Consider the following 27374-nt stretch of genomic DNA (forward strand, 5'->3'; position numbering starts at 1 on the left):
TTTTCCATCTCTCTCTCTCCCCTTGCTCCGACTGCGCACTTCCCCTACCCTCTCTTTTGTTTCAATAGTTTTTTTTTTTTTTTTTTTTTTTGGACGATTCTTAGCTTTCATCATGCCCCCCCCTTCTCTCTCTCTCTCTCTCTCTCTCTCTCTCTCTCTCTCTCTCTCTCCTTTTGGTTCCTTCCCATTGCTATTTTAATTCTTCGTTTCATGTCGTCTGCCTTCTATAAGTATTTCGTGTTCTTTCTTCACTATGCGGTATTTCTTTCCTTCTGTTTTTGTCATCTCTTTCATCTTCGTAACTCCTTCCTTTATCGTTTCTCTTCCATTTCTGTGTGTTCTGTGTTTGTTTTCCCTCCCTTCGTTTCATTTCCCCCCTCCCCCCCATTGAACCTGCATCCATATCCCCTCTTATTGCACTCCTTTGTTTCATCATCCCCTCATTTCTCCTCCCCATCTACTGCATTTTTCCCTCCCTTCGTGGTAATCTTTTATCTTTTTTCCTCAACGTCCTCTTTTTTTTTTCCCCTCTTGTTTTTTGTCGTTTTTCTCTCCCCTCCTGTTTTCCTCACTATTCTTGTTATATCTAGTGTTTTTCTCCCTTTATTCTGGTGTTTGATAAGATCTCTCCCCTCCGCTCCTCATTTCCAGATTCTTCCAGCTTGCGTTTCCCCTCCTCTTTTCCCACTCCTCTTTTCCCGCTCCTCTTTTCCCGCTCCTCTTTCCTCCTTTCTCAGTCCCCACACACTCTCCTCGTGTTTCGTCTCTTCTTGTTTTCCCAATTCCATTTTCTTGTCTAGAACGCTTTGGTCTTCCGTCTTTCTCTCCTTCCGCCCCTCCCTTCCTCTGTTTTTCGTTTCTTTTCTATTCCTCCCTTCCTCCTGATCTTTTACTTTGTCTGTAGCGTCCTTCCTTCTTTGTTTGCTTTTATTTTCGTCCCTATTTCCCCATTTTTTTTCTTCCCTCCCCCCCTCCCCCTCTTTCTTGTAACCTTCCTCGTCTTCCTTCCACCCGTTTCTTTCGGTATCCTTGTCATCTCATTTCCTTCCTCTTCCCCCCCATTTCGTCTCCTTTTTCCGCTCTTCCCCTACTGCTTTCCTTCTCGTCACCCTCCCCCCCCCCTCCTTCTTGACTCCTTCCTCCTTGGTCCTTCTCCCCTTTCCCCCCTCCACCATTTTTCTTTCCTTCCTCTCTTTTTCTTTCTTCTGTTTTCTTTCTTATTTTCTCCATTTTTCTAGTTTCCTTTACCTTCTTATTCTCCTCTTCCTTCGTCCTTCATCTCTTCCAGCTTCTTTCCCTTCACCATATCCCTCCATTCTCTCTGGTCTCCATCTCCCCTTTCTGTTCCTTTGTTTCTTTTCAACCCTACCCTTCTATTCATCTTTTCCCTCCTGTTTTCCTTCATATTCTCCTGTTTCTCGCCATCCAGCTTTCCTTACGCTCCGTCCTCTCGGCCTCCTTCCCCTCTTGTCATCTCTCTTCTCATGTTTTCCTTCCCCTCCTTTGGTGTCACTGTTATCCCTTCCTTTCTCTCTTTGTCTCGCCTCCTGACATCCCAGCCCCCATTGTTTTCATTCTTTCTCCACCCTTACTTTTTTCCTCATCCCACACCATCGCCTCTCTCTCCCCAGTTACTCCTAGTTTTTTCTCCTATCGACGTCCCCCCTTTCCAGTTCTTTCTCAGTGCTCCCATCATTTTTTTTTTCTTTTAGTTGCTTCCCCCTCCCCCCCGTTTCTCTGCATTTTCATTACCCTTCCTCCTCTTTCTTTGTTTTCCTCCATTCTTCTTCTCTCCCATTCTCTTCTCGTTTTTCTTACCTCATCCCCCCTCCAGCAACTCCGCCTCCCTATTCTTCCTCACCCCCAGTTGTCTGTTATAGTTGTTCCTAAAGTATCATCTGTGTCTCCTCCTCCTCCCTTATCTCCCCAGCTACGCTCCGAATCCATTGCCGTATAGTGTTTTATTTTTTGCTGCCACCATACGATGTGTACATAGGATCTCTTGCAGTAATGGGGTCAATAGAGCCATATTTAACTCCCTCGGTTTGAAAAGTCTCCCTCAAGCAGAATAAGATAGCCTGAAGATAGGAGGAATAAAGTGAATGTCATTGGAGTGGTAAATAACACTTCCATTCCTTTATTTATTTTCTTCATTCCATTTTCCCCTCCTGGCTTCCTTTCTCTCCCATCTGCCTTTTTTATTCCCTTCCGCCATCTCAGTCCTTACCTTCCCTTTCTTAGCTCCCTCCTTTGCTTTCCGCTTGCCCCCTTTCCTTCCGTCCCCTCTTATCTTTCCTTCATTCACCTCCCATCATCCCTTCCCTGCCTCTCATCTTTTCCCTCCCTCCCTCTCATCTGTCCTTCCCTCCTTCTCGCATCGTTCCTTCGTTCCCTCGCACCTTTTCTTCATTCCCTCCATTCTTACTTCCTTCTTTCTTTCCCATAAGCATTTTTCTTCCATCTGTTCTTCCCCCTCTTCAATCTTTTTTTTCCCTCCCTTCCCCCCTCCATTCTTTCATTCCCTCCCTCCCCCCTTTCATTCTTTCATTCCCTCCCTCCCCCCTTCCATTCTTTCCCTCCCTCCCCTGATATTTCCCTCCCTCCCTCTCGTCATCCTCCCCTACCCATCTCTCCTTCCCTCTCTTCCATCAGCTCTTCCATTCCATCCATCATCTTTTTCTTCCCCCTTTTATCATCTCATCCTTCCCCCTTTCAACACCTCTTCCCTCCCCTTTTCAGCATCTTCTCCCTCCCGCTTTCAACATCTCTTCCCTGCCTCCGTCTTCCTCTACCATACTCCCCCACCGTTCCCCCCATCCCCCCTCCTGGAGCCAGCTAGTGATGGGGCGTGGACTGCTGGTGGTGGTGGTGGTGTCTCCTGGCTGGCGCCTAGGGAATCATGAACTGCCCTCACTTTCTGGGAACCCTGCCAGCCCTAGCCACGCACCCCTCTCTCTCGGACCCCCCCTCTCTGCTTCCCTTCATCTGTCTTTTCCGTTCTCTCTCCCTTCATTTTTCTTATCTTCTTCTTGCTTCCCACGCCTCTCTCTCCTCTCTCTCCTTCCCTTCATGTCTTTTCTCTCCTTCTCACTCCCCATGCCTCTGTCTCTCTCTCCTTTGCTCTCTCCTAATCCCTTCATCTGTCTTCTTTATCTCTTCCGTCTTTTTTTTTTCCTTGAATTTCCTTTCCTTCACTCCCCACGTCTCTCTCACCTCTCTCATCTTTCCTTCATCTGTCTTCACACTCCCCACGCCTCTCCCTCCTCCTCTTCATCTGTCTTATTTCTTCTCTTTCCCTTCATTTTTCTTCTTTCTCGCCTCCTCATTTCCCACGCCTCACCTTTCTATTCCGTTCATCTGTCATCTTTAGCTCTTCTTTGTCTTTATCTTCATTTTTTACTCTCGCCTTTTCCTCTCCATGTCCTTCCGATCTTGCCAGTCACTCCAGCCTCGCTCTCTTCCTCTCTTTATCTGTCTACATGATCACTGTTTCTCTGTTCCTTCATTTTTCTTCCAACCCCTCCCACTCCTGCTCCCCTTATCTCCCTCTGCGTCTCCCCTTTCTGCCTTTTCACTCGTCCCCTCACTCCCCCCCCCCTTCTCTTTCTTTCCTCCTCGTCACCACCTCCCCCCTCCCTCTCCCCTCAGCTCCCTGTCTTCCGTTCCCATTCCTAGTACGGCTTTCCCTCCTCCCATCACCTTTCTCTTGTTTTCCCCTCACTTTCTCATCAGGTCTTTTCGTTCCCTTCGACTCCCTTTCTTTTTTCAGCCCATTCCCATCGTCTCTTCCTTCTCCCTCAGTCTTTTCTCTTCCGCCACTTTCCCCTCTTCATCTCTATCCTATTCTCTCTCTCCCTTCAACTATCTCCCAATTTCGTCCTCTTTCTCACTTCACACTCCTCCTGTGCCTCTCCCTTTCAATTCTTTTCATCTCATTTCCATCCCATTACTTCCCCTCATTTCATCTCTGTCTATCCCTCGCTGTCTGTCTCGCCTAAACTTCTCTCCCTTCGTCAAAACTCTTCTTTCGTCTCTTCTGTCCTCTGTGGGTGCCAGTCTGCCCCTCCCCTCCTCGTGCTCGCCATCATCCATCTCTTCCTATACTCCCTCCCCCCCCCTCTCTCTCTCAGTTGATTTTTTTTTTTTTTTTTTTTCCAGGTCTTTAGGTCCCTTGGTATCTTTCACTTTGTTATACCTCCTTCATCTCCTTGCTTCCATTTCCATGCTCTCTGATCTGTGTTTTACCCCCACTCTTTTTTTCTCTCCCTTTTCCGTCCCACTGCTCCCATTCTTCATGATTTCTCCCTCCACCCCCTCCGTTTTGACCCTTTGCTTTTTATTCTCTTCGTTTTTCGTGATTTGTGTCATTTATTCTCTTAATGTCTTTTCTTCCTTCTGTCTGACTCTGATCTTCATTATTTTTCTGTCCCTTTTTTTTATTGTTTTTATCTCCAATCAAAATATCTTTACTCATTATACATATATTTTTTCATACCTTTTTTTTTTCACATGTTTTGTCCTCATTTTTCTGTTCATTCTGTCCTCTCTTTCGATAGCACGTGTTCCATCTTCCCTGATACTTTTGTTGTTATCATAGGGTCTTTTTCCCTTGTTATTTTCATTTGATTTTGCCTTTTCTGTCGTCTCTCTCTCTTTTCTTCCCTAATTGTTATCTTTGTTTTCATTTACGTCCTCCATATATGTCTTTGCTTTATTTTATCCTGTACTTCATCATCTCATGTTGTTGTTGTTGGTGCTTAAAGCGACCCTGTCTTTCATGACGCAATTCTCATTACCGCTTGTGGCATTGTGTTTTCTATAGATTGTCATTTTTCCCCTCGTTTGTCTCAGCTTTTGTTAATGCAGTGAATTTCCTTTCGTCAGCCGTCTTAGCTGTTCTTTTTATCCTTGTGTCTGCTATATTTTTTTCTATGTAATCTTCTCCCCTTTCAGCCATCGTCTCGGCTCCTGTGTATCCCCTTTTCTGTTATGATTTATCACCACCTCCTCCCACATGCATGGGGTGGGAGGGACCCAGAATTACACAGGAGAAGTACACAAGTAGGAGAGATAACATCGTCATTTTTCGTATTCCACGGAGTGGGCAAGGTGCGGTATTTTTCAGGGAGAAGGAAGAGGCGGAGGCGTGGAGGAGGAGGAGGAGGTGGTTGAAGTAGAAAGTTATCTAGCAACGGGGAATGTTACAGAAAACGGGTTAAGGCGAACTATTGTATTATTATGGAAGTATATTAGAGCTGCCTTTGGTGTTTGCGTTTTCCGTCTGCCGCAAAGGTATTATAGAGGCTACTGCTGTGGTGTGGGCTGCATGGACTTGACGTGATTGTTTATTATCCATTGATCATCTGTCTGTCCAGTGTATTGACATTCACCGTCTTACTGAATCGTAGTTGTTTTTACCCCTGCCTTGTGTTAATCTTTCATAAATCTTCATACCATCAGTCTTTGTGTTTCCTCCGTATTGCCATATTTTCTCCATTCCTCAGTTTGTCTTTCTAGCGTGTTTCCATTTCCCTTTCTCTCCTCTTTGCAACCAATTTCCATTTCAATATCTCACATTCTTACCAATTTCCATATTCTCGATCCTCAGTTTTGTTCTGCCTCCCTTCAACGTCTCTCTTTTCCCATTTTTCCCTCGTCCTCAATGCCCTCCATCTCTGTCTGTCTTTCTACTTCGTCACCCCCCCCCCTCTCTCTCTCTCTCTCGCTCGCTCGCTTGCTTGCTCGCTCGTTGTTATTGTTTTTTCCAGTGTAATTAAGTTTTTTTCCCTTTGTGTTGCAGGTATGTGTTGGTGCTCGTGTGTTGGTCAGGTATGTGTTGCTGAAAAGGTATAGTGGGAAGATCTTCTCCCCCCCTTCTGTGTGTGTGTGTGTGTAGTTTATATCCCCGTCCTTTTCATATATCACCATTTCTTGTTGCATTTTTATTCACTTCGTTTTTTTATTCTTTTTTTTTCAAGAATTTTTTTTATTTTGCTTGTCTTTCCTCTTTCTTCATGGCTGTTTCCATCTCATCCTCTCCTTTTATCGCCTCCCACTCCTTCCCTTCCTCCCTGCCTCCCTCCCTGTTTTATATCGTTTTTTCCTTTGGCCTTTTTAAAATTCACATCCACTTTTTCAAGATATTTAAATTTTCCTCTTTCCTCATCTTTATCGGCTTCATCTTTCTTCCGAACCCCCCTACGTCTGATCCCTAACCATTCCCTTCTCTTTTATCTCCATAGTTCTTCATACTGTTTTTATTTGTATCCCTATTTCTTTCTTGTATTCTTTATCAGTTTTCCATCCTCACATATTCTTCCTAATATTTTACTATTCCTTCTTCCCATCTCCTCTTACTTCCTTCACTACGATAGTCTTTGTTTTTGTCACCACCAGGCGGATTTATTGAGCTTAGGAGAGTCTTTTCGAAGTAGGGGTGTTAGATATAGCCAACATTATCTCCATTACTACGAGGTGTCTCCGTAAATTGGATAAAGTGGTGTTGTTGGAGCAGAAATAAAACCTTTTCTCCTCAGTCCTCTCCTCTCCTCTTGTCTCTTTTCCTCTCCTTTCCTCAGTCCTCTCCTCTCCTCTTTCCTCTTCTCTCCTCTCTCCACTTCTCTTCCGCTCCTCCCGTTTCATTGGATCCCCTCCTTAGGTCTCCTCCATCACTTCTCCGTGCTGACTCCTGTTTATATTTCACTTCTGTCACACTTCTTCCTTATGTTCCTGCTTCCTCTTAACTCTTCCTTCTCCCCTTTCCGCCTCTCTCTCTCTCTCTCTCTCTCTCTCTCTCCTTAACAGCTTTTCCTTCCTTCACCACTTGGTCTTGTGCTTTCCATTCCCTTTACAGTTTTGTTTGATTCCACCTCATATTTGTATCTTAATTTTTCTCCTTATTTCTTCATTATGCTTCATTTCCTATCATTGTGTATTTTTCCATTAATTTGCCTTTTTATTTTATTATGGAAATCTTGTATTTATATTTCATCCCCTCTTCTCTCTTCGACATTTTTTCTGTTCTTCTTAGCCTATGTTTTCTTCTTTTTTCTCCGATCCTCTTTCATCGTCTCTTCTTCCTCTTCTTTTCTCTCTTCCATTCCCCATGTGTCATCTTGCCTCTTCCTCCGTTCCTCATTTCATCGCCCATCTTGCCTGCTCCTGTGCGTGTTTTTCCCATCCCGTTTTGCCTCATTTCCTCCCGTTTTCCTCCTCCTTTCCCCCATTTCTCTTGCTCCTCTCCTCCATTTTCCTCCCAGTTACAGTAATGTTGCCCCGGGGGTCAGATTTCCAGCGCCTTGTCCTCTTTATCTTCCTCACCCTCCACTTTTCCCCTTATCGTCTCCCACTTTCACCCTTTTCGTCCATTTTTTACTTATTTCGGTACATTTATTTTTTTCGTTTTATTTTTCCCCTTACTTTCATTTCCCCCATTTTTAGTCATATTTTCTTATTATACTCATGTCTTTTCAAAATCCTTCACCTCGTAATCTTTCCGTATTACACTTTCGCTTTTGTCTTTTTTTTTTCCCTTCTTGTACTTTCGTCTCGTTTTCCTTGATATCCCTTCCATTTGTGTTAATATTTTCTTCCTTGTTGTCCTCTTTCTCTTCTTCACCCTCCACATTTCCCCTTACTGTTTCTGACTTTCATCCTTTTCCTCTGTTTTTGCATATTTTCGTACTTTTTTTTTCGTCTCTTTGCCCTCTCCTTGCCCCCTGTTTTAGTCATTTTCCTGTTGTACACTTTGTCTTCATACTTCACTTTTCCTTCGTTCGTCCCCCACTTTCGCCTTAGTCTTTTTTCCCTCTTTCGTTCGTACCGTTTTTCTTCTCCTTTTTCACTTGCGTCCGCGTTTTATATATATTTTCTTCTTTGTTGTCCTCTTTCCCTTCTTCGCCCTTCACCACCTGCTTTCGTTTTTTTGTCTCTTTTTTTCCTTCGTCTGTTTTTCCCTCCTATGTCTTTCTTTTCCCCCCTTACCGTCTTTCGTTTTTGGCAGTGTTTCTTGTTTACCCTACTGTTTGTTTCCCCTTCACGCTCCATTTTGCTTCCTGTTGTCGTCCGCTTTCGTCTTTTCGCCCACTTGTGTTTCCTCGCTTCCTGTCTCTCCATTGTATCTTCTTTTCCTTTGTTTTCCTGATTTATTTTCTCTTATTAAATGCTTCCACTTAAGCGCTCACGTTCTTCCTCCTGGTTTCGTTCGTTTAGCCTTTTGCTTTTCGCCTTTTTCGTCATTTTTGTCGTGTTTCCTTTCAAATTCTTATCGTCTCCCAATTTCTCTTTTTCGTCCTGTGTTTCGTCCATATTTTATCCCATTACTCTCCTTGTTATCATTATTTATCGTGTATATTTTTATTTCCACGATATTTTGTCCCGTTGGTTTCACTCTGTTGGCTTAGTTTCCTTTTCCTGCTTTTGTTACCCTTTTTCCTATCGTCGTAATTTTCCTTTATTATCGTGTTTCCCATCATGCTCGTATCATGCTCGTTTTGATGATGTACACCTAATACTCCTCTTGTTTTTATTATCCTTTTTGCCTCCTTCCCTCATATCACCCTCTTTCCTTCTACCATTCTGTCTCTCTCTTTCCCCCTTACTGTTTTCTTTCCTTCCAACCGCTTTCTCTCCTTAGGATCCCCTCCATCATACCTTCTTTTCCTCTAGCCGCTTCCTATCCCTCATACAGTCTTCTGTCCCTCTTACCTCCTCCTTTTCCTCTTACTTCCTCCTTTCCCTCTTACCGTCTTTTTATCTTACTTCCTTCTATCTTTCCCTCTTACCTCCTCCCTTCCCTCTCCCCCTCCTTTCCCTCATACATCCTTCTTTCCTCCATAGCATCTTGTCTCTCACATCATTATCTCTTCCATCTATTATCATATTTCTCTCCTGCTGTCTTCCTTTCCTCACAGATCCCCATTATCCTTGGCTTTCTCGCCCTCATCCATTTCTTTCTTTCTTCGTTTCCTACCCTTTATAGCTCCCTTTTAGTTTACTGCTCACTTGGTTCCTTTCAGTCACCCCCCCCCCTCTCTCTCAGCTTCATCCACATATCTGGTATCTTCACTATCAGGCTTCAGGAGGAGGAGGAGGAGGAGTTGGAGGAAGAGGAGGAGGAAGATTTATTTTTTCGTCTTGGCTTGCATCCAGTATTGTTTTTTTTTAAGAATAAAGATAATATGACATTTAAATTCAGAAGAAGAAAAACAGTATTAGAAGAAATACAATATGTATCACAGAAACCCAGCAGTAAAAGCCAACAGAGAGAGAGAGAGAGAGAGAGAGAGAGCGAGAGAGAGAGAGAGCGAGCGAGAGAGAATAAAGCGAACGATTCCGGTATTTGGTCCTCGTCTTTTTAGTTAACTTCATCCTCTTGTATTTTCTCGAGTCTTCCCTTTTCGTGCATTGTGGCCGCCTGGTGCTCCCAACCTTTCCCCTGCTCATCGGTGGGCCCTTCTCGGGATGTTGCTCTTTCCGGGATTGTGTCTTTACGGCCCTCCTATTTTCATTAGGTTTTTGTCCAGCGCGGGCGGACGGTCGCAGTGGATCGGGGACGGGGAGAGAGGGAGGACAGGATGGGGGGTAGCGGGTTAAGGGGGACGTGGAGGCCGGAGGGGGCGAGAGGTAGGACAAGATGGGGGTTGTAGGTTAAGGGGGACGTGGAGACAGGAGGGGGCGAGAGGTAGGACAAGATGGGGGTTGTGGGGTAAGGGGGACGTGGAAACGGGAGACATACAGAAGTAGAGGATGGGGGTAAGGGGTTATGGGGGTCGTGGAGACATGAGGTATACGGGTAGGGGAGGGGGAAAGTATTATAACAGGGGACGTGGATATGGTTTGTTGTTAAGTTGAAGGAACCCAGACATATGCCTTTTATATACTGAAATGCATAAATAACTTTGGATTAGTGCGCTGGCGTAAGTAAGATATGTTTTTCCATTAGGGACACTGAATCCAGAGGGCAGAATCTTCCACACTTCTTGTTCTTGCCGATAAAACAACTTTCAGTAATGGGAGACACATTATCGTAAGCCCTTTTATGAATCTGGGCCCTGAACAACAATGGTCCCTTAATGACCCGAGAGCTTGTAAAGAGTGGAAGAGTGGAGGTAATTTTTAAAGTAGCTGTTGTTACGACAGTTGAAACTTGCTTAGACCCTGGCGTATTTGAGGCAGTGAATGTTCTGACGTTGTGGTTGAAATAAGATTCTTCTCTGAGTGCTGTGAACTTTACATATTTAGATAACGGTTTTGTAGTTAGGGCAGTAAAAGTTCACGTAGACCGTATAGTAATTTAGAGAGAGAATTTTCGCTTATGGCCCGGTGGAATATTTGAAAGTTTAGTAAGTAGTTAGGCCGAGGTGAGTTTTTGTGATGGGCTCAGGCTGTTACAAAACCTTAAAACGTCATGCTCTTTTATAAAGGTCATTGGGGACGCAGCGCCCTTAACTCGTACGAATAGTCGTTTCCTTACCGGCCGTGTAGTTTAACAGGGATGTATGGTAAGTATCACTGTACTGCGGTCGATAATTGGGGAGACAGCCTTCACCTTTTCCTCTTTCCCCTCCTTTCCATTTTCATCCCAACTTTCTCCATTACATTCGCCTCTCCCATTTTCCCTTTCCCCCTCCCCGTTTTCCCATTCCCCCTCCCCGTTTTCCCATTCCCCCTCCCTTTTTCCATCCCCCCTCCCCTTTTCCTTTTCCTCCTCTTTTTCTCATCCCCCTCATTTCTTCCATCCTCTCCCATTTTTCCTTTCCCTCTCCCCTTACCACCCTCCTCTCACCATATTCTTCCCCACCCCCTCTCACCCTTTTCCTCCCTCCCCTCTCACCCTTTTCCTCCCTCCTCTCTCACCCTTTTCCTCCGTCCCCTTTCACGCTTTTACTCCCTCCCCTTTCACCCTTTTCCATCCTCCCCCCTCACCCTTTTCCTCCCTCCCCTCTCACCCTTTTCCTTCCTCCTCTCTCCCTTTGCCGCCATCCTTTCTCCTGCATTCCTCCTAACCCACTCCCTTTCCGCCTTCATCTCTTCCTTTTCCGCTTTTCTCATTTCTCTCCCCCTGCTTTCTTCCATTCCCCGTACCTTTCCTGCCCAGCCCTCTCTTTACCGTCTTCCTTTTTCCGCCCTCCCCTCTCCCATGTCCGGCCTGCCTTTTTCGCCCTCCCTTTTCATTATCCGCCGTCCTCCCTTCCCTTTCCGCCTTTCCCCTCCCCGTCTTTCCCGCCATTCCCCCTCCCTTTTCGTCCACATTTCCGTGTTCGCTGGCTTGAGTCCTGGTCTGCCTCTCCCCCGTTGCGGCCCATTTTGTCGCACGTCTTTATACAGCGTTCTTATTCCCGACTCACACTACCCATACCTCACTTCACCCTCCTTCCCTTACCCCTAACGACTGCCGCTTACACCTCCCTCCTTTCCTCTCCTCTCGCTACTCTTCTACTCCTCTCTCCCTCTCCCTTTTCATCCTGGTTCCTTTTTATCCCTCCTTTCCCTTCATTTTCTCCATCCGCCTTCCTGCTTCCCGATCATTTTCTTTAACCCATTGAGTACTTGCGCTAGTTATAACCTATCTTGTAACAAACGTTCTCGAAAGGAGCAGTAGATCTGTTGATGTTTGATTTCCTCTGTACTCCATTGTAAACACGGCCCATGCCTAACTTGACACTCCCTTGCACTATGCTACTGCTGCTGCCCCCATCCCTTCCCTCCTCTGTTCTCTCACGCTCCCTTCTCTCCCTCTTCCTTCCCTCTCTCCCCGTCACCCCCTTTCTCTTCCTATTCTCGATCCACACCGTACATACCCCTCCTCACCCTCTCTTGTCCTTTACTTCTGCTGATCCCACTCTCCCCCTCTCTTGTCCCCTTCTCCTTTCTTCCCTTATTGTCTTCTCCATTTACTCTCTTCTTCCATCCTGTTCCCCCCATCATTCATTTTTCAGTCCTCTCTCCCTCTCTTCCCCTTTTCCCCCTTCTTCCCTCCCTCCCCCTTTCCCCCTTCTTCCCTCCCTCCCCTTTTTCCCCTTTCTTCCCTCCCTCCTCTTTTTCCCTCTCCTCCCTCCCCTTTCCACCCTTTTCCCTCCTGTCCCCTTTTCTCCCTCGTCCCTCCTCCCCTTTTCCACCTCCCCCACCCTCTTTCCCTCTTGCCTCCTTCCCCCTTTGTTTTCCTCACTTCCTCCCCCCCCCTTTATTCCCTCTTCTTCTCCCTCCTCTTCCTTTTTTTCGTCCTCGTTTCCCTCCCTCGCCTTCCTCCCTCCCTCCCATTCCTTGTCAGTGCTCGGTCTTTTATGTTGTCTATGTTTTCACCCTTCATCCTTCTTGCCGTACCCTCCTCTTTCCTGTTTTTCTCTGATTTTCTCGCATGCTTCACGTCCGCTCTCCGGTTTCCCAACATTGCTATTTTTAAAACGGCTTAGCTCTGTTTACTGTTTCCCCGGCGCATCTTGAACTCTCTGTCTGTTCACCGTCTTTAACCATCTCTCTGTATCCCCTTTTAACAATCCCATTTTCCGATGTTTGCGCCTCTTAAGCATCTGTATCTCATTCTAACTATCTGTCAGTGTCCGTGTTAAATCGTCTTTCTGTAATCTTGTTCTCTTTTTACATCTTCCCTCTTTCATCAGGCTATCTCCCCTAACTCTGTCTCACCTCATACACACTTCGTCGTCCGTAGTTTCTTTTCCATCTTCGTATCATTTCCACTAATTTTTTCACTTCTCTTTTCCGCAGTCCTCTTGCCATCTCCCCTGTCATCTTCCTCTCTCCACTTTCCCCTCTCACCTTCACTCAGTCTATTCTTCCTTCGTATATTGACTCATTCCATTCATGCCTCACCTTAATCCGTCCCCCCATTTCCACCTTCCAGCCCTTCTTAATTCCTTCCTTCCTTCTTTCAGCCTCCCTTCCTGTCTTCTCTTCCACATAACCACCCATTTTTGGCCCCTCCCCACATTCTTCTCTTCAACCCTCCAGTCTTCTTTCCACCTCCCCTTCCACCTCCCCTTCATCCTCCCTTCCACCTCCCCTTCATCCTTCCTTGCACCTCCCCTTCATCCTTCCTTGCACCTCCCCTTCATCTTCCCTTCCACCTCCCCTTCATCCTTCCTTCCACCTCCCCTTCATCCTTCCTTCCACCTCATCTCCACATCCTTCCTTCCACCTCATCTCCACATCCTTTCTTCCACCTCATCTCCTCATCCTTCTCACCACTTCCCCTCCATCCCCTCCCCCCACCCTTTTCACTGTCTTTCAACTCTCCAAATTTTCAGTTTCCCCATCGTGTCTCACCTTCCCTTCACTCTCTTCATCCCTTCCTCCATTTCCTCTCCATCCATCCGTCTACTCCCCGACATTCCTTTCCTCCATTACCCTTGCAACCTTCCTTCCACCTCCCCACCATACTTGCCCTATTTCTGCATTGCTTCCCTTCATTTCCGCCTTCCATCTTATCCTCCACCTTTTATTGTCTTTTTCTTTACCATATTCTCTTCCTCCTCCTTTATAGCGTCTTTCTCCTCATCATTATCTTTTCCTCTTTCTTTAGCTTGTCTTTATCATCATCTCTTCCTGATCCTTTATTGTGTCTTATCATCTTCTCTCCCTCTTCCTTAATCGTGTCATTGTCATCTTCTCGTCTTTCTTCTTTATCGTGTCTTTCTTTTTATCATCTTTTCGTCCTCCTCCATTATCCTGTCTTTTTCATCTCTTGCTCCTTTATTGTTTTCATTCTCTTCCTCCGCCTTTATCATGTCTTTATCGTCTCTTACTCTGCCTGTATCATGTCTTTATTATCTTCGCTTCCTCCTTTTTGCATCATCCTATCTCTCTCTTCCGTCCCGCCGCTCGTCTTCCAGCCTATCTGTCCTCCCCCTCTCCCTCTGCACGGCTGAGTGGTGAAGGGTGAAGATTGCCATATTTCGCGTCTTTGCCGATATTTAGTGTGCAGCTCCATTCTGTGTGTGTGTGTGTGTGTGTGTGTGTGTGTGTGTGTGTGTGTGTGTGTGAGAGAGAGAGAGAGAGAGAGAGAGAGAGAGAGAATTGAAAGAACAGTAGTATGTGAGAAGAAAATTGAAGCAGAGGATGTGAAATGTAGCGTATGGTATTGGATGATGGGAAGTGAACAGTAATGAAGAGGATTTCCAAATTGACGTGAGAAAAGTCGTAGAGAGGAGTATTTGTGACGAAGGGAAAATATTGGTGTTGTAATATTGATGTCCGGTGTGCTAGGGCTGGTTGATCAAGGGTTATACGATGATGAGGGAGAGGAAAAATTATGATCGTGAGATAGGAGAAGCGAATGTTGTTGAAGATGTGAGGAGATTTAGTTCTTGTTAGATGTAAGGAGATTTATTCATTGTTACACTGGAAGGAATGAGAAGGGAGCGGGGGTGACTGAACTTGTAATGAGATGTTGGGTAGCAGAGGAGGTTGGAGGTTACATTTGCGTACTGAAACTTTTATTGCGATGATATAGTTTCGACCCGATTTGGACATGCCTCTCTTCAGTTGGGTTGTATCCTTCTCGTGCACAGTTTCAATACGTGGGTGTAATCCTTCATTTGAACATTTTTCGACACTGGAAGAAGACACGCAAAGCAGGTTAGTTTGATATACGAAGAATAGGTAAGATTGATGCATTGAGCGGTATGAAAAGAGCGTTCAGGATAATGTTGTGAGGTAGGATCGGAGCTGTTTTTGTGTGTAGGAAAGGAAAGGTTGATGTACTGAAAAAGAATGGAGGTATGTATGATGACTGTGATGAGGGGTGGAAGAATGAGTTTTGTTTATCAGAAGTCTAAAGAAGAGGAAAGGTCGACGAATTCAAGGGAGAAGTGTTAAGTAGTGGGAGGTGAGGACTGTGAAGTGAGATGGAGAAGTTAAGAAGAGAGTTTGAAGAGGAAGAATGTCTTGAAAGAGGAGGAGGAAGAAGGGAGGTATAATTGAATCCTGGAGAACTGGAAAAGGTGATGAATGGAAGATAAGATGATGAAGAGGGGAGAGTAAAGATTTTGAGTCGGCGGTTTGTGAGACGTGGATAATGGTGATGAGTGTCAGAGGAGAGCGTGAAGGGGAGTTGGGATGAGGGCAAGGTTGGGATGGGAAGAAAGCGCCATAGAGATTGTGTTTGGTATGGTATGATGTTGTGGAAAATAATAAAAAGTTGTTGTAAGAGATCGTGAAGAGTGGGAAAAAAGGTGATTGGTTGATGGAAGACTGGCATGGTGGGATGTCGAGAATTGGGGAAAAATTGTTGTATCAGTGTAGTATGGCAAATGGCAAGCAGTGTACAGTAGACTTGATGGAGAAGGAAAGATGGAGAGAGAGAGAGAGAGAGAGAGAGAGAATCACCGTGGAATGATATAAGAAATGATGAAAGAATACAGTTTGGATGGAATGGAAGATAACAGGTGAGGTCAGTTCTCCCTTTACACATCTGGGGTTCCAGGCCAGTGAAACGAGATCATAACACGCATTACATGTTAGCTCTGTATTCTGTCACTGCTTCGAGACACTAGAAGGAGTTGTTGACTGCAGAAGTATTGGTGAAAGGCGAAGAAGAGTTACAGGTGACTTATGGGTGTTTGTGTCGCTGTCTGCTTAAATCACTAGGATTTGGTGTTACGCAGTGGACAGACGGAAAGAAGCCCTGTGCGACTACTGCCCACAAATTTTATGTAAGGCAAGAGGTAGTTAGGGATGGAGTACGTGTTTTGGGATACCTGATGTGAAAGTAGTAATGGTGGTGGTGTGGAGGTGGTTCCTGAGGACCAAGATGCAGTAGTTAGCCGTTGGAATGGTTGCATGAAGCTGTACCTTGCCTTGTTGAACTTTGGTTGTCTGGTTAATATAATTTTCGACATTTATTTCCAGCATGTGTGATTGCATTTAGACGTAGTGGTGGCGGGTGGTGATTTGTAGTGGTGTTTGGTTGGTGATGTGTGTAGTGATGGTGACGTGATATGTTGATTAGGAGGTAACATCGACACAGTAACTTCTCATGGTAACGGGGTGATGACCAATGGTGATGATTGTGCTGATGTGTGTGATGATGGTGACGATTGACGTGTGTGGTGTTGGTGACTGAGATTATTGGTATGGTGATGATTGTGCTGTGTGTTGTAATGGTGACGTAACGTGTGTGATGGCGATTGAGCTGATGACGTGACTAATGATGACGTGTGTTGTGGTGACTGAGATGTTGATATGTGTGGTGATAATGACCGACCGATGCGTATTGTGATGGTGGCTGGCCGTGTGATGATGATTGTAATGGTAATGTGATGACGTGTTTGGAGATGAATTTTGTGGTGAGGGCATTTATGGATGCTTGGTGATATTTGTGATGATTGGTTGGTGACGTGTGTGGACCAGATAACTCCTGGTGACATGTGTGGTGATAGTGATGACTGTGGTGGTGACGTGTGTGTTGATAGTGATGATTGTGGTGGTGACGTGAGGCGCTAGTAATGGTAGCGGGGGAGACATGGTGTGATGGTTGGTCGTGATGATTGTGGTGGTGACGTGAGGCGCTAGTAGTGGTAGCAGGGGTGACATGGTGTGATGATTGTGATGACTTGTGGTAGTGGTGGTGATTATGGTTGCAGTGTGATGATAGTGGTGGTCATGGCTAGTAGTTGCGGTATGTTATGACTAGCCATTGTGACTGTGTGAAGACGTGTGGTGATTGTGGTAATATCTTGTGTGATGATTGTGGTGATGACGTGCATGGTTATGACGCCAGTGAAGTTGACTTACGAAAGGGCCAATTTTTGATGTGTGGTGACATGGTACAGTACTTGTGATGATTGTGGTGGTTGCGTATGTGATAGTAATGATGTAGTGACGAGCGATAAACGTGGTAATTGTGGTTGTTGCGGTGGTGGTGATTGTGATGGTGATGTGTATGTGGTGACTTACGTGGTAGTAGTGATGATGTGATGACGTACGGTAAACGTGGTGATTGTGGTGCATACGTCTGTTATGGTAGTTGCTGTGTGTGATAGTGACGATGGTGTGTGTGGTAGCAGTGGTGTGTGGTGGTGATGTGATGGTGACGTGTGATGTCATGGTGGTGGGTGGTGATGTGGTGATGTGCTGTGGTGGTGACGTGTGTAGTAACTGGTGATGTGGTGTGTGGTAGTAGTGGTGATGGATGATAGTAGTGGTGAATTGTGGTAGGGATGGTGACGTGTGATGGTGGTTAGTGGTGGTGACGTGTGATGATTAGTGGTGGTGAGGTGTGTGATGGTAGTAGTGGTGATGACGTGTGTTAGCTGTGGCGATGTGGTTTAGTGGTGATTGTGGTGGTGACGTGTGATGGTGGTTAGTGGTGGTTTCGTGATGGTGGTTAGTGGTGGTGGTGTGATGGTGGTAGTGGTGGTGACGTGTGATAATAGTGGTGATGTTAAGTGGTGATTGTGGTGGTGACGTGTGTGATGGTCGCAGTGGTGGTGACGTATGATAGTTGTGGTGATTGTGGAGGTGACGAATGATAGTTGTGGTGATGTGGTTGTGGTGATTTTGGTGGTGACGTGTGTGGTGGAGCAGTTGGGTTGTGTGGTGGAGCGGCGGTGACCGGGCTCCTCAATATTTGATGGTGCCATTATACGTCACAGGAACCCCAGCAGTCCACCATGCACGCACGCACGCACGCACCCAGAGAGAGAGAGAGAGAGAGAGAGAGAGAGAGAGCAGTAAAGATAGCGAAAAACGTGAGGCCAAATCAGTGAGCTAAAAAAAAAAGTTAAGGGTGTTATAGAGATAAACAGACGGCACGCACCTTACGATCCGTACGAAATGGTCTGGGTTTGACGCTGAGAAAACGATAGTACAGAGAGAGAGAGAGAGAGAGAGAGAGAGCGTAAAAACATCAAGAACAGTGCGGTCAAATCAACAAACGAGAGAGAAAGAGAGAGAGAGAGAGAGAATCGTAAAGACACCGAGAACAGTGCGGTCAAATCAACGAACGGGGGAGAGAGAGAGAGAGAGAGAGAGAGCAAATCAGCAGAGCGGGAGGGAAGGAGAGAGAGAGAGAGGGAGAGGGTTTCCAGACAGCTTCAGTGGTTGGCTCCAGTCCAGGGTGAGCGCTTTCCAGGCCCGCTCTATCCAGCCAGCCTTCCAGTGTCCTGCCGCCGCCGCTGCCGCCTCCCCGTCGCCTGGTACTCGACTGCCATCACACCACCTCTACACTGCTTTCCTACCACAACACCAGCTTTACACCATCACTCTTCCTTGACCATCTCCACTCTTGCACCACCCCACAGCCATCACACCACCTCACTCCCATCACACCACCTCACTCCCATATCCACCTTCACTCCCCACCCTACCGTTTGTCACCACTTCACCACATTGCCAGCACACCACTCCGCATCACAGTTACACCACTCCACCTCCACAGCTCCTCTGCACCAAGCCACCACTACACCACGTTACCAGTTAACCACACTTTACATTGCACCACTCATTGTAATTTATCTTTGCGGCCCAAATTAGCATCACCACTCTATCTTACTTGAACTTCTGAGCCTCATTACACCTATTCCGTAGCCACCCCACGCATTTCCATAGCTACAACAAACGCTCGCCTAACCACACCGCCCACTTCTTTAGCTACGACAAACGCTGTCCTAGCTTCAACACCCACTTCTTTAGTTAGGGTACGACAAACGCTCTCCTAGCCACACAATCCTCTTCTACAGGCACACCACGCACTCCCATAGCCAGCAGTAAATCTGACGGAAACCTTGGGCATACGGTGCTTCCCTACGTCCGCACAGTACCATTGGCGACTCCCCGGAGCACGATAACATTAGGGAGTGAGCATGGTGGCAGTGTGGTGGTGATGGTAGGGCTCCGAGTGGACAGGGCCCAATAGTGGTCCCTTGGGTGGTGTCACCAGCCGCGGGTCAGAACAAAACTCCACCCCATCGCGACTCGGCCACCCTCACAACTCGTCCTCGTCACAGCTCGCCCCCCTTAAACCTCGTCTTCATCTCATAACTCCTCCTTTTTCACAACTCTTCTTCCTCACAACACGCCCCTCTCACAACTCTTCCCCCTCACACCTCGTCTCCTCTCACACCTCGTTTCCCCCACAACTCTTCTCTTTCACGACTTGGTCGCCACACATCTTGTCTCCACAACTTCTACTCACAGATCGTCCCTTTCACAAATCGTCTGCCTCACAACTCGTCCCTCTCTCTACTTTGCCGTGTCTGCATTGACCGTGATACCCAAGATTGTGGTGGCGCCGAGGATTTCTGGATTATCGTCTATCTGTGTGTTACCTGACGCCACATCTCGCTATCACATCCAGTGGTGCCGGGGTGAAAGAGCCTCTGAAGGATTTACGCGTGCCACTCCAGTGCTGTGTTTTTGCGTAGTTTTAACGAACACACCTGTGACACGAATATTATTTTACCCCTCATCACTGTCGACCCACTGAATCAATCAAGTGTTGTGTTTAGAAGAGTCATATGAGTGAACTGAGACCCTGATACTCACCTTTCTCTGTCTCACCCCTACTGAACCATTTGAGTGTTGTGTTTGTGGATGATTTTATCGAGCAAGACTGAGATAAATACACCCCCTGCCTTACACTCGACCCTGCTGAACTTTGCCTGTCCTGTACTGGCCTGGTGACCCTGTGACCTGTTTTGACCCGCTCCGCCACAGACAGCCTGCTCCTGCTAGGTCAGGCTGCTGCTCCCGTCTGCTGAGTCTTAGCCGGGGTAAGTCCTAGCCCGCCTCTGTCAGTGTCATTGATCCCTTTCCTAGAAATGGCTGATCCTCTTAACTTCTGTCTCATCACCACGTTTTTTCCTATCCTTTTTCTTCTTCTTTTATCATTTCCTGTTTCTCTTTTTTTATTTTGGTTTATTGTTTGTATACACTAGTCTCATCATTCTGTCTCACTCACTTTTTTCCCGTGTAGATTTTCCCCCTTTCCATTTTCTTTTAAATACCTCTCTATACTTGCTCTCTGTTTTATTTTTCTTAACACCTCGAATTTTCCTTCAGTTCCCTCGTCCTTTTAAACGTCCCTCCTTATTTTATATATATTATTATTTCCAAGTTTGTCTTCCTTTTCTCCCACGTCAGTTTTCAATGTTTTTTCTCTTAATCCCGCATATGTTTTCCGTTCCCCGCATTTTCAGGACTTTTAATTTTCTTTATCATGTTCTCCCTTTTGTTCTTCAGTATTGAGAAAATTTCCTCCTATGCTTCTCTATACTTATTTTTCTAATTTTACCTAATCTTCTATTTTTCTTTCACAGTTCCCTTTATATGCACTTTATTTCTCCCCTCTTGTTCTCTTATCTTCCCTTTCCTCTTTATCTTGCCCCTTTTTACCCCACTTGTCTCCTCGTCTTTTTATTTTTACTCCTATTTTCTCCCCTTCTCGTCCTTTCTGTTTTAAGTTCAGTGTTCTTCCTACACGTCTTCCTGTGTTCCTTCTTTTTGTTTTTATTCTTCATCTGATATCTCCTGTCTTATAATGTTTAAATTCATGTTTTTCTGCCTTCCTTCCGTGTCGCTTAGGTATTTTGCTTTCGTTTTTCCTGTTATTCCGCATTCTGTCCTCTCTCTCTCTCTCTCTCTCTGAGCATGCGTTTCTCTTCTGCGTCTTAATTTGTAAAAATATCCGCCGTTATGATTCCCCCACGGTCTTTTTTTCTTTTTTTTTTTTTCCTCTTCTGTTCTAGTTCTGTTTTTCCTTCCTAATTTAGTGTGAAAATTATTTACAACTTGCAAAATATAACGAAAACAATATCTTTATTACTTTATAGCGCGTTTTTCTTACCTGACGAAGATCTTTCATCCCTGTTAGCTCAGTTGATGTCCAGGTGTAGACAGATTGGAGGACTGATTTGAATAGTTACCAAGGAGACTCATTCCCACTGCATAACTTAGACTCATCGAATTTCATGCCACCACGACTTATATTTAGGTTTTTAGCGGGCCATTTCGGTCAGGTGAAGGCAAACCGATTATAATGCATGTCTCAGGTGATGCGATTATTCCCCAGTGTATCTCCAATGTTCGGGGAAGATAATTATTGCCTTTGCTGTACAGTTTTCTCGTGTATTGGAATAGGAAGAACGCTGGAGAGAGAGAGAGAGAGAGAGAGAGAGATGATAGACATGTAAGGATAGGTGGTGAAGGACGAATGGAGAGAGAGGAAAGTTAGTTAAGGGTGATAACAGGAAGACAGAAGTTGATAACGAAGTTGTGTATGGAGAGAGAGAGAGAGAGAGAGAGAGAGAGAGAGAGAGAGAGAGAGAGAGAGAGAGAGAGAGAGAGAGAGCGCTAAGACTGTGGTTGTAGCAGAGGGGAGGAGGGAGAGAGGCGAGGCGAAGCGAGGAAATGAAGTAAGGGGAAGCGAGGCATGAAGGGAAAGAGAGTGACGGGAAAGGGAGGAAAATGGGATCAAGGAAGTCAGGCAGGGAGGATGAAGTAGGAAGAAGAGAGATGGAGGAAAAGAACCGTGAAAGAAAGAGAAAGTAAGAAAAAAGGCGAAGGAGTGAGGGACTACTGTGGCGTTAATGATGATGATGATGATGATGGGTGAAATTTGGTATCACTGTCTTGAAAGTGTGTCGTCAGGGATTAGATGTGAGGAACGTAGATTTAGAGATAGGTTGGGTGATGGGCGGTAGTTCTTCCTTTCCTCCCTGTAATTATTTCTGCTGCCTCTCCCTCCCTCTGTTCTTTTTCACCCTCGTCCACCTCGCTGTCTTTCTTCATTTCCATTACCCTTTTCTTCTACCCTTCACCTCCTTTTTCTCCTTCACGTCGTTTCTTCCTCCTTCACCCCTTACTCCTCCTCCTTGACTCCCATTTCATCCTTCACCCATTTCTCCCCTCTTTCACCCCTTACTCCTCTTCGGCCGCCACCTCTCTCTCCTCCTGCTCCTCTTCTACCCCTTGCCTTTTTTCATCGTCCTCCTCCACTTACATCTTTTTTCTCCACCTCTTTCCCTTCTCCCAGATCCACTTTCTTGTTCCTTCGATCCCAGTCTCTCCTTTCCATCCCCTATGTTTTCCTTACACTCTGCTTTCCCTTTTTCCTTATCTCCTTCCACCTTTTTTTCTCGCATCCTTTTTTTTTTCCCCCATTCTCTCTCTCTTTTCTCTTCTCCTCTTCCCTTTCTGTGTTCCTTCTTTTTCCATTTAGTTTTTAATGCTCCTCCTCCTCCCTATTACCTTGTTTTTCCTCTTCCCTCTCTCTTATTTCTGTCCCTTTTCCCTTCCATGTGCACTCACTTTTCTCTTCTTTATCACCTCGTGTGCTTTATCATATTTTTTCTCTGCACCTTTTTCCTCCTCCTCCTCCTCCTCATTTGTTTAACCAGCCCCTTTTCTCTTTCTCCTGCACCTATTTTCTTTTCTCTCTTCCCTGCCCTTCCTCCTCCTGCTGCCCCTTCCCCTCCTTATCTTTTATATGTCGTATTAACTGGTCTCTGGCTTTCTCTTCCTTATATTGCCAGATATTGCTCCTTCACTGATTTGTATGTTGTGCAGTTCTCACATATTGCATTTCTCATTATCCAGTCTCTCTCTCTCTCTCTCTCTCTCTCACACACACACACACACACACACACACACACACACACACACACACACACACACACACACACACACACACACACACACACACACACACACACACACACACACACCTCCTCAATTTCCCCTCTCGTATCCCTGTTCTTCCTTCCTTCCTCTTTCCCTCCTCCCCCCCCCACCCCATCTCCCTCCCACTCAGCCTTTCCTCATTCCTACCGAACCACCTTTCCGTCCACCAGCCCATCTTTGTTTCCTTCCTTCTATCTCTCCATCTTACCCAGCCTTCCTTCGTGCATTCCTCTCACCCAGCTTTTCATTCTTGCTTCCCTCATTCGTGCCTCATTCTGCACGTGTCTTTGGTCCTTCCTTCCCTTATTCTACCCTTCCCATCTCACATTCCTTTTGTCCCCCACTCCCACCCCCAGCTTTCCTTCCTTCGTTCTTCCCTAACCCAACTCATTCAGCACCCTATCTCATATCCCCCCTTCCCTTCCTTTCCCTTTCCTCCCCCATCCTCTCACCTACCACTACTTCCTTCCATCCATCGTTTCCTCCAGATTGCCGTCTTTCATTCTTTTTCTCCTTCATTCTCATTCTTCGTCTATCTCCGTTCCTTACTCCCCCTCCCCCCCGACTGCCTGTATCCCTCACCTCTCACCTGACCTTCCTTCTTTCACTCCTTCCTTCCCTTCTTCAGTTCCCCAGATTTTTATTGTCCATCCTTCTCCCCTTCCTAAAATGTCAATGTTCTCCTTTGATCCCTCGTTACTACCTTCCTCTCCCCTAGTTTTCCATCCATCCATCCCTCCTTCCTCTCTCCCAACTTTCCGTCTTTGCATGCTTCCTCTCCCCCAGCGTCCCGTCCTTCCTTCTTTCCTCTTCTCCAGCTTTCCATCCTTCCTTGCTTCCTCTCCCTGACCTTTCCATCCTTTCTTCCTTCCTCTCCTTCAGCTTTCCATCCGTCCTTTCTTCCTCTCCTCCAGCTTTCCATCCGTCCTTTCTTCCTCTCCTCCAGCTTTCCATCCGTCCTTTCTTCCTCTCCCCCAGCTTTCCATCCTTCCCTCCTTCCTCCCGAACTTTCCATTCTTCCTTCCTTCCTTCCTCGCCTCCAGCTTCCCATCCTTCATCTCTTCTCCCCCAGCATTCCATCCTTCCTTCCTCCCCCTCTCGCCTTCTCATTCCGCGTCTCACTCCGGCCCTTCCACACAGTTTGCTTGCCTTCTCCTTTGTTAAAGATTGTGGGGCTGAAGCGGGCAGATCGTTTGTCTCCTCCTGGTTTGTGGGTGGTGGGTGGGGTGGTTTTGTGGGTGAGTGGGTACTGGGTGGTTTGTAGGGTACATGGTCTTGTGGATGGCGATGATAGTTTTGTGGGTGAAATAGGCTTGTGGATGGCGAGGATAGTTTTGTGGGTGAAATAGGCTTGTGGGCGGGAAACTATGGGTGGGTGGGTGGGTGGGTGAGCTGGTGGCATGGTGGTTGCTGTGTTCGGTGTGTGAGAGGGGGTGGCGTGCGTTTAGGGTTGCTGTGTTGGGTGGGTGGAGGGTATTGTGGGTGTAGGGTTGCTGTGTTGGGTGGGTGGAGGGTGTTGTGGGTGTAGGGTTGCTGTGTTGGGTGGGTGGAGAGTGTTGTGGGTGTAAGGTTGCTGTGTTGGGTGTGAGAGGGGGTGGCGTTGGTATAGGGTTGCTGTGTTGGGTGGGTAGAGGGTGTTGTGGGTGTAGGGTTGCTGGGTTGGGTGGGTGAGGGGCGTTGTGGGTTTGAGATGTTGTGAGTGTATGGTTGCAAATGTGGCTGGGTTATAAGAGGTGATTTTGGGAGAGTGTGTGTCCCTGTAGTGGGTGGGTGAGTGGCATTGTGGGGGTATGGGTGGTGTATGGAGTGGGATGGTTTTGTAGGCCGTTGGGGAGTAAATGGTGTGGGGATGGATATTATCAGTGGGTGGTTAACTGGAGGGGAGCGAAGTGGCTGAGAAGGGGAGGTGTAAGTCCTGTATAAGGGGAGTTGGTGGGTATTTGGTTTGAAGGAATGTGTTGAGCGATAGTTAATCGATATGAGAAGGAGTCATTAGCTGTGTAGGGGAAAATTACTACATGGGAGAGTAAAATGCTGCCTGGCGGAGTGAAGAAATGATACGTGGAGGCATGGAAAATTATGTGGAAGGAGTGAAGTGAAGGGCGAAATGCTGAGTGGAATGCTATATAGGGGAGAGGAATGCTATGTGGGGAGATGGAATGGAGGTGGAATGCTGTGCGGTGAGGTGGAATGCTGTGTGGGATGAGAAGCTATATGGCGAGGTGAAAAGATGTTTGTGGAATTATAGTGCTATGAAATGGTGGATGGAGGAGGAAATGGAATGCTGGATTGGTGAGGGGAATGTTATGTGGACTTCCAGGTGACAGTGGCTGGAATGCACTCATGGCGCGTGAGGGTTTTTGGAATTTAGCGGGGCAGGTGTGTGGTTGTAGCAAGGCCATTGAGATATTTTGTGTGGGATGATGATGAGGATGGTGGTAGTGGTGTTAGTGGTGGTGATGGTATTGTCATGGTGGTGGTGGAGGTAATGATTATGATGACGACGACGACGATGATGAGGGCATAGAGTTGTTAACCCTTATGTCAGAAGACGTGCTTGTTTAGTTTATTCTTGTTACCCCCAGACGATGTGGTTCAGGTGAGGAAAAAGACCTCGTATTGTAGGAGTTAATGAAGGCTGCATCTAATCCTGCTGTTCACGAGAGAAGTGAAAGAAGGAGAGCCGTATAGTGACTAGTTCCTTCACTTTGACATGGAAAATTTTCATCCTTTTGCAGTTTATTTCCCGTAACTTATTGGCAGAATAAGACAACACTGCGGCTCTGCATCCCATCCATAGCACTTCTTCATGACTAGCAATATATTGGTGTGTTAATCTGGTGGTACATCTCATCAGTCGCTGTTTTAGGCCAGGTTAAAGTGGACAGAGCGTAGGGAGATATGTGAGCGTGGTGAGAAATACACGGGGTATCCAGAACGGACCATGAAGGTTAAAGTGGATGAAGGAATTGTACAGAGCGGGATTGGAAAGAGACGTACGAGAGAGAGAGAGAGAGAGAGAGAGAGAGAGAGAGAGAGAGAGAAAGTGAAGGAAAGGTGAGAGATGAGGAAAAGTTAACGGCAGAGGAGAGAGGCGTGAGGAGAATGAGAATAACGCGGAGAGGAAGGATAGAAGGAAAGAGCAGGATGATAGCGAAAAGGGGGATGAACTAGATGGAAACGGGGCAGAGAGAAACATAAAGAGTTACAAGGACAAGTAGTAACTCAAAAGGTTTTACGGCCCATACCAAGGAGAAGTCGTGAATAAGCTTCCGTGGTGCAGATTGCTATTCTAGTAGTGAGTGGAAAGTATATTAAAGATGAAGGCTGCCTCCCAACGCGGATACGGAACAGGAAGTGCACCTAATCTGAAAGGAAAAAGGCCCTGCTATGAAGTCTTGCAGGAAGAGGAAACATTCAGTCTACCACGAAGATAGGCCTAACAAAATTTGGTGTGGCTAAACTTTAAAAGTGTTGTGTCAAGTAAATCTAGGTATCAACCACCTGTGCTGGTAGCCGATTCCAAGTGTTGCTGATTTTGTTTGAAGAAATTTCGTATCATGGTGGTAACTCTTCAGGTCTAACTTCTATCCCTGATTCCATTTCCAGTTGGTTTTTATATCTGGATTTGTACTGGTAGTTAGTGTTGTCAAATCCATAAAGAATTTTTGAAAATATCATTTTCCTGTCCTGTCATACGTCTGGTCTCGTAACAAAAAACGGGTCCAGTGCCTGCAACCCTCTCTTGTCGGGAGATAGATAGACACATAGATAGATACATAGAGAGAGAGAGAGAGTTGTTGAGAGAGGAGAGGAGAGGGGAATGAAGTGAAGGAGGGCGTTAAGGGTGAGAGAGAGAAAAAAGTTTCTGGGTTGTGGGGCGGAGAGGGGAGAGGCCTGAGATGATGAAGGAAGAAGTGAGAAAGAGAGAGAGAGGGAGAGAGAGAGAGAGAGAGAGAGAAACAGGAGGACGGAAATGAAAGGAGAGACGTGAGATGAAGAAGAGGAAAAGGTGGAGGGAAGAGAAGATGCGTGTGACAGTGATGAGAAATGGAAGCGTGAATAGGAAAAATAAGGTGACATACAGAGATTTGGAAGAATGAGACGCGCTAGATAAAGAGATAAAGGAAAGGGAGGAAAGGAGTTAGGAGTTGGAGGGAAATGGAGAGATGGCAGGCAAGAGGAAAGGTGTGAGGTGAAGGAGAGAGATTTGAAAGAATGGAGAGGAGAGGCGAGAAGAGACATGAAATAAACGAGAGAGAGAGAAGAAAGGTTGGAGAGATGGGAGGAAAAGATGGAGAGGGGAAGAAAGGCGTAAATTGAAGGAGAGAAAAAAAGACTGGGAATAGAGGGGAGGAAAGATGTGTAGTAAAGAAGAGTGGAAGAATGAAGAGGAGTGGAAGAGATGAGATAAAAAAAGGAATGGAAAAGAAAGGAAGGGAGGAAAGAGAGAAAGTGAAGTGAATTTAGAGTCAGAAAGGAAAGAGAGGAGGAGGGCGAGGACGAAGTGAGACAAGCAAGTGATGAAATGAAGGATGGAGGAAGAAGGTGGAGTGAGATAAAGAAAAATGAGAAAGGAAGGAGAAGGGAGGAGGGAGAGGACCAAGTTGAGATAAAGAAAAGGGAAGAGAGGAAGGAGGAAGAAAGTGAAGTGAGAGGAAGAAAAATTAGAAAAGAATGAGAAGGGTGAGGGTGAGGACGAAGTTGAGATCAGGGAAATGGAAGAGGGGAAGGAG

The sequence above is a fragment of the Coenobita brevimanus genome, chromosome 91, assembly GCF_032717465.1.
Source record: "Coenobita brevimanus isolate Jiangsu-jjx chromosome 91, ASM3271746v2, whole genome shotgun sequence".
Lineage (NCBI taxonomy): Eukaryota > Metazoa > Arthropoda > Malacostraca > Decapoda > Coenobitidae > Coenobita > Coenobita brevimanus.